A 7063-nucleotide genomic window follows, 5' to 3' on the forward strand; every position below is an offset into this window, starting at 1 on the left:
TATATGTGAAATAGCGCGCAATACAAATATTCAATAGACCAACATGGACACTTCTCTACCCGTTTGAAATTGGCATTGTCTAATTTTTCTGGGGAATATTTATGTTCATAATAAATCATAATCGAACTGAAAATAACCAGTAATAATTCTTGTTCCTGCTTAATTCTATATGCCATGTGACTACGTGTCAAAATTTCATACAACGCAAAATAAAACACTAGAATTTAAAGTAGATATTAAACTCAACTTCATAATTACAGGAGTGAATAATAGAGAATAATCTCTATACTCTAATAATGGTGAATAATCTCTATTAGTCACTCCTGATAATTATGTATAAAACACTTTCGCATAGAATCGAAAGCTTGTGATACGATATAAATGCGCAGGACACTTACAGTCTTCACGAAGAACACGCAAGTAGGTCTCATACTAGTGACTAGTAATAGACAGCAGTGGAAACAGGGCTAAAATTCCAGCTTAATGGTTTAAACTAATCCGCTAGATTATGGTTTGAGCAAGTGGACAAGTTGGAAACTGAATCGAGGACTAATGCTGTTGACAGAGTAGCACTCACCGTGAGCCAAAGCATCACGTATGGATTGAAGAGGCAGAGGCAAGTTAAAATACATGCCGAAGAGGCTGGCTTTTTAACATTCAAGGTGCGATGCGCGAGAAAATTTTTACACATTGCGATTGGCTCCGGCTCTCTTTCGTTTTGCTAACACGCGACCTGTCTAGCGACGGTACTCGCTCTTTTGTCGGTGAAGTTGTTAGCTTAACGCCAACACGTTAAAGTTATCGTTGCAGTACGTGTTGACTAAATTTAATTGGAATAAAGTGTCTTGCTCAAGTACACAGCAGCAGTGACGACAGTGGGACTCGAACTCCATTTAACCCGAAATAAAAAGCTATTTACATGATCACCACCGTGCATTTTATTTTTTATCACGTGATTATCGTTTTTGACACATGCACACATTTATATTTGAAGTATGCCCCAAAGGGACAAGGCATCATGGACATGTCTCGACATGGACATGATGTCTGAGTCTAATACAAGATCCAAGATAGATCCAGGCGCGGTTAGCATATCTTTTATAAGCGGCTCCTTGTCTATGAAAGGTCAAAGAGGCTGCTCGGCTGGAGTACCTAGCTGAAAACCCCCTGGACTAAAATTAGAACTCGATAAGTTGAACATCGCATTTACACCAGGGCATACTAGAAATTAGCAATCTGCTTCTGGATAACAACACCGGCGAAGGACCCGACACTCTGGTGATCTTCCACGTTGAGCAACGACCTCATTACTGCAGAGTTTACATTCTCCCCCTCCCCCTCCCAGACACCGATGTTCTTGTGCCGATCTTAGCAACTTGTGGTATACCCTTCAAAATGCGTTCTTCTCGATTGCTCAGAATTATAACGATGCAGCTATTCTCGCCAACACAGTAGAACCGCACAAAACTGAGACACGATTTGCCTTTCACGCATTCTCTGGGGCTGACAAAAAGGTAAAATTTCTAGAGATAGGCAAGGAAACCTGATTTAAAATCTACCCAAAAGTAGGAGGACGATGCAGCAAGGCGCTGGAATTGCTATTTGTTGCTGTCGATAAAACCGAAGTGCAAATATCCACACGATACTGCGCCCACGGACGGACGCACGCACGCACACACGCACGCACGCACGCACGCACGCACGCACACACGCACACACGCACACACGCATGCACGCATGCACACACGCGCGCATACACACACACACACACACACACACACACACACACACACACACACACACACACGTGCACACACACGTGCAAACACACACACGTTCACACACCACCAGCGCGCGCACGCACACGCACCACGCACACGCACACGCACACGCACACGCACACGCACACGCACAACACGCACACGCACACGCACACGCAACGCACACAGACACACACACACACACACACACACACACACACACACACACACACACACACTGAATAATATGCAGTTCAATATAGGAGCATCACATAACGGCGATGGCGTCTCTTCTGCAAACACATGGATGAAAATTACAAACGTCTCCCACCTCTGTAGGGTTTCAAGCAGTATATTCCGTAGAGTCCACAGCCAAGCGTCCAGGATGCCATCTGACACCAGCAATGTACATAGACGCCCCATTCATAGTTATATCTATATCAGTTGCTGAGACGTGCAGGATTTTTTGCTTGGCCTCTATTTTGAAAAGTCAAAAATGGCCGTCACAGTTGTTCCAGTTCAAATAGTAAGATTGTTGTCTGAGTTTATGATAATTGAACGTTTCCAAACAAGCATATTTTTGCTGATCTAAAAAATATATTATCAACCTATTCTTATTGCCATTAATTGTTGCACCTACCACGGACACGCCGTTTATATTAGTTCCTTATACGTGTATGGCCCCACTGTGGGCAAGACCAAATGATAAGCAAGTGGAATTTTGCATTTCATGCTCCAGTATAACTATTAGTCTTCAAAATTGCTAAAGAAGGAATTTCAGATTCTGGCCTATAAACTTGGCCGTACGTGTTACTAAATAACGTACCTTATTTGTTTCTGGTTATCCTACTGCGGTATTTGTGTCATTTAATATCAGATTGTGTATCATGGAGAAATCAGATGACGAGTGAATTTCATGCAAAAATTTGATTTAAATGACATTCAACTGATTACCTATTTAGAAATTTCGCTGTTGAAGACACCCCACAAAAATACAACTACTACTAGCTATAGAATGTTTGCTATTTCTTGAATGTGGAAATCGAATTTTATGCAAAATTTTAAGCGACGATTAGATGATACCACCTCTGAGGAAGTCGGGATGCAAACGCTCATCTCGTGTGATTTTAAAAGTATGCAGGAAGAAAAAAGGGAGTTGGTGGAATGGGAATTTCTAGTATGGTGCATGGCGCCTGACGCATTGGGGATTTGGCCTTTATTGCCCATGCGCAATGTAGAGAATGACACTCGTCATAAGGGGGATGTATAGCATACTACAGTGGCGGAGCACGGCCCTTACATATGTCTACAAGTACACATATTCTCCCGCTCGGCAGGCCTCGTGCTTTCAAAGCGACGACGCCCACAGCGCGTAGCAGCTGAAATGCCCCCACCGCAACTCCTCACCCACACAAACACATCTTTTGTGGTGGCTTGTGCAATGACGTTAACCATGCACCACTACGCATGATGGCGTCACGACTCCGCATTCGCCGTATCTTCTATTCGATAATTCGTCCATCTTAATTCCGCGTATGTGGCACATTACTCTGATGCCAGCGCTCAGCATCGTATGCCTCTCTCTGCCTGTCTGTCTCTCTCTCTTGCTCTCTTTCTCTCTATATATATATCTCTCTCTCGCTCTCTCCCGTCTGCGGTACGTACGCATGATCATATTGAGGTTAGCCTACCAATGCAGCACAGCACTGCACGGTCTCAACAAATTAGTGGAGCCGAAATAGCTACTCACTGAGCGATACCCTCACATGCCAGGAGTAGTGTAATCTCTTACTGATGTACGTGCTGCGCGTTACACAGAAGCGACTACTGCTGTTACATGTGAGAGGTTAAGTATGCGTTCGTGACGCCGACGAGTGTGTTGTGGATATTCGTGTATCGCTATCTACGCGATGCGTTTAATCTGGTAATGACTCTGGCTACTCGCCGTGATAGCAGCGCACATGTATAGATATTTGCGGGCAATATTTCAGCCAAGAATGTCGGTCGGCTAGACTGTAGACCAAAGAGAGGGATTAGCTTTTAATCTCTTGTAAGCCGTATGCCCTTGAAATTTGATTATGCGAACTGAATCATTTCGACAGCCAGCGATGAAAACGTGTATATATAAATAAATAAATAAATATATATATATATATATATATATATATATATATATATATATATCAGGAGTAGATAATAGGGAATTCCCTACTATCTACTTCTGATATATATATACATATATAGTCTGTAGGCATCAGTCATAAGCACATGCATCGTTCGTACCGAGTCGTATCATCAACGTTCGAACCAATATATTTCCTATTCATGGAAGCAGTAATTCATTAATTGCATAATCTTGTCGAATTAGTTTCTATATCGCGTGAATCTTCATGTTACTTCATTTTTATCTTTGTAAAGTGTTTTTTATTGTAGTCTTAGACTAGATTGTTTCCTACACACATTTTTCATAGTAATTATTCCTTGCGTTGACATTTTTAGGTAGAGTTAAATAAAATTTCGCGAGCATAATTTTCTAATTATGCAAATTTGATGCAAATGAGTGAATAATACTTGCCTTAATTAAAAATTTACCAATACACTTGTCCGTGTAATATTCGCTGCCTTTTACGTTTGTACTATAATGCTCGCGGCCTCCAGCCTCACGGCTAGGTGTATGAAGCTTGGACGTGCAACTAGGGGCGATGTGTTTCGGGTCCCACTAAGGAACCAAACCGGAATATGACCCCGCGTGATGGAGCTGAGACGTTCGATGCGGTGCGAGCTTTTAATTCCGATTAACCACAGATATTACTCAACATATATATAGTCAGTATTTCGAAGCCGCGCTAGCTGCATGCACTGATATAGAGTCAAAAGCATCCATTAGAAGCACCGGTGTCGACATGCAGACGGTAATTAGACAACTGCACGGGTCCGGAGTACCACTAAAAACCAACATAGCGCAGATAACCCCGTACTGATCTTAAAGCTTGCATACCTTATCGAGCTTTAACGCACGGCACTGTGAAGGCATATCCGCTCACTAAGATGCAGGTTTGATTTAACTATGTGAGTAAACATCCGGTTTAGACTACATTTTACTGACCCGAAGTTGGTATTGGATCGCTGCAATATATATGTAATGCATGGAAATGATGTAAATTGCACATAGCAGAGCTTTGCGTATCGACAGTTAGTTGTAGAAGAGCTGTCGTGGCAAACCACCACATCACTGCGTTAATACGTAATTATCCGATAGTTAATCGCATGTGACCGATAACTCTCGCAGGCCAGTCTATATATTAATTAATAAATTAAATATTAAACGAGGTTCCACCAGAAAAATTTCCACGCACGTCATCAGTATAGAGCGCACGGGTCATTGGTTTGATGGAATAATTTCACGCGGTGAACCCACCGAGCGCCTGTGTATCCGGCTAGAGAGCATCAAACATTCCTGTGGTTTATATGTCATTCTGAACATTCGTAACGACTGGGCCACCATATTGGCATCATTCAGGTGATATTTCCGTTTCCGCTAGTAACAATTAATTTTGTAGTTTTGAATCGGGCAGCAAGATGACACACCATGTACTAGTTATATATAGTAATATATATATCTAATATATATTTGAGTTCGTATGTATGTATGTATGTATGTATGTATGTATGTATGTATGTATGTATGTATGTATGTATCTTCCCTATAGGCGGCCAAACTGCCCAAGCGATCTAGATGCAATTTCCACAGGGCCATCTGTTATACCCGGGGAGTGTTCCTAGATGAAAAAAACCTGTCAAACCGTCAAACTCGCCGAAAAATCCGTGAAAAACCCGTCAATTCGTGAATCTTCACACAATGTCAGCACTCACTGTACAGTGCTGCCACACACAGCAAAATCCATGACTATATTTCTCTCCCTCATTTCATCTGCTGCTGGTATTGTGAAACCGAAACACATTCCGATCAGCCACACGTGCGTGCCCCCTCGCCTCTGATTCCCTCGCCCCGGCCGCCCGATATTACCGGGCGCTTTTTATATGTCGCCCGGCCGCATTTTCGCCTTGGCTGCTGTGTGCATGGCATTGGGTGCGTTCCGATTACCCGGATCTGTCTATATGGAGTGTACAGCTTTACGTGGGGAGCTCAAGAGTTCGAGACGCCAGCAATCTCTACATATTCCCACCAGAGAATAAGACGGAAAACATTGTTTATCAAGAGGCTTTCAAATAAAAAGTCCAACCCATTCGTACACGCTGTTATAATAACTTTTTGTCATTTACACCATATTACTATTATCATTATGTTCCAGTGGTTCTTAGTTGGGTTGTGCAGTCATATAAATGTCATACGTAAGCATTGTTTTACCATGCTCATTATCTTATTAGACTGATTTCTAAATATTGATAGTGTCCAATATTATTCTCCATTTTTTCCCAATGTTCCTATTATGTCCGATTATTAGTAGTATGAATTAGTAGTAACTAATTAGTTGGGTTGTGCGGTCATATAAATGTCATACGTAAGCGTTTTTTACCATGCTCATTATCTTATTAGACTGATTTCTAAATATTGATAGTGTCCAATATTATTCTCCATTTTTTCCCAATGTTCCTATTATGTCCGATTATTAGTAGTATGAATTAGTAGTAACTTAGTTGGGTTGTGCGGTCATATAAATGTCATACGTAAGCGTTTTTTACCATGCTCATTATCTTATTAGACTGATTTCTAAATATTGATAGTGTCCAATATTATTCTCCATTTTTTCCCAATGTTCCTATTATGTCCGATTATTAGTAGTATGAATTAGTAGGACGATTTTACCCAGCGCAGGGGGTACCCGCAGCTAGTATATTATAAGATACTCATAGATACTCATAGATATGCAAACTCCACGACAGATGGCGCTCTCGCTCATGGGCTCAATCTATGTAATCCTGAGTAAGCGAAGGAGCACTGCATGCAGTTTGATAGATATGATATATACAAACACATGATTTCAGCGCTCTCACTTCTAAAACAAATGCTTTAAACTACGGATTCTAGAAATTGAATTTTTTAATGAAACATAGGAACTTAAAATATTTGAGAACAAAAACACTAGAAAAAGTAAAACAGCTGAAATAGCAGCGCACAATAAATTAAAACTGCATGGCATAGTGCTACCAAAGCTGAATAATTGCGACAGTTTTGCGTCCCTCGCCATAGAATTATACCCACAAACATATTGTGGGTCTAAAGATTTTAGACACCACAAGCAGACAGTGGGCTCAAAAATCACTTAGGGCCCAGTCACACC

This window comes from Priapulus caudatus, unplaced genomic scaffold (genome assembly GCF_000485595.1).
Source record: "Priapulus caudatus unplaced genomic scaffold, Priapulus_caudatus-5.0.1 Scaffold290, whole genome shotgun sequence".
Lineage (NCBI taxonomy): Eukaryota > Metazoa > Priapulida > Priapulimorpha > Priapulimorphida > Priapulidae > Priapulus > Priapulus caudatus.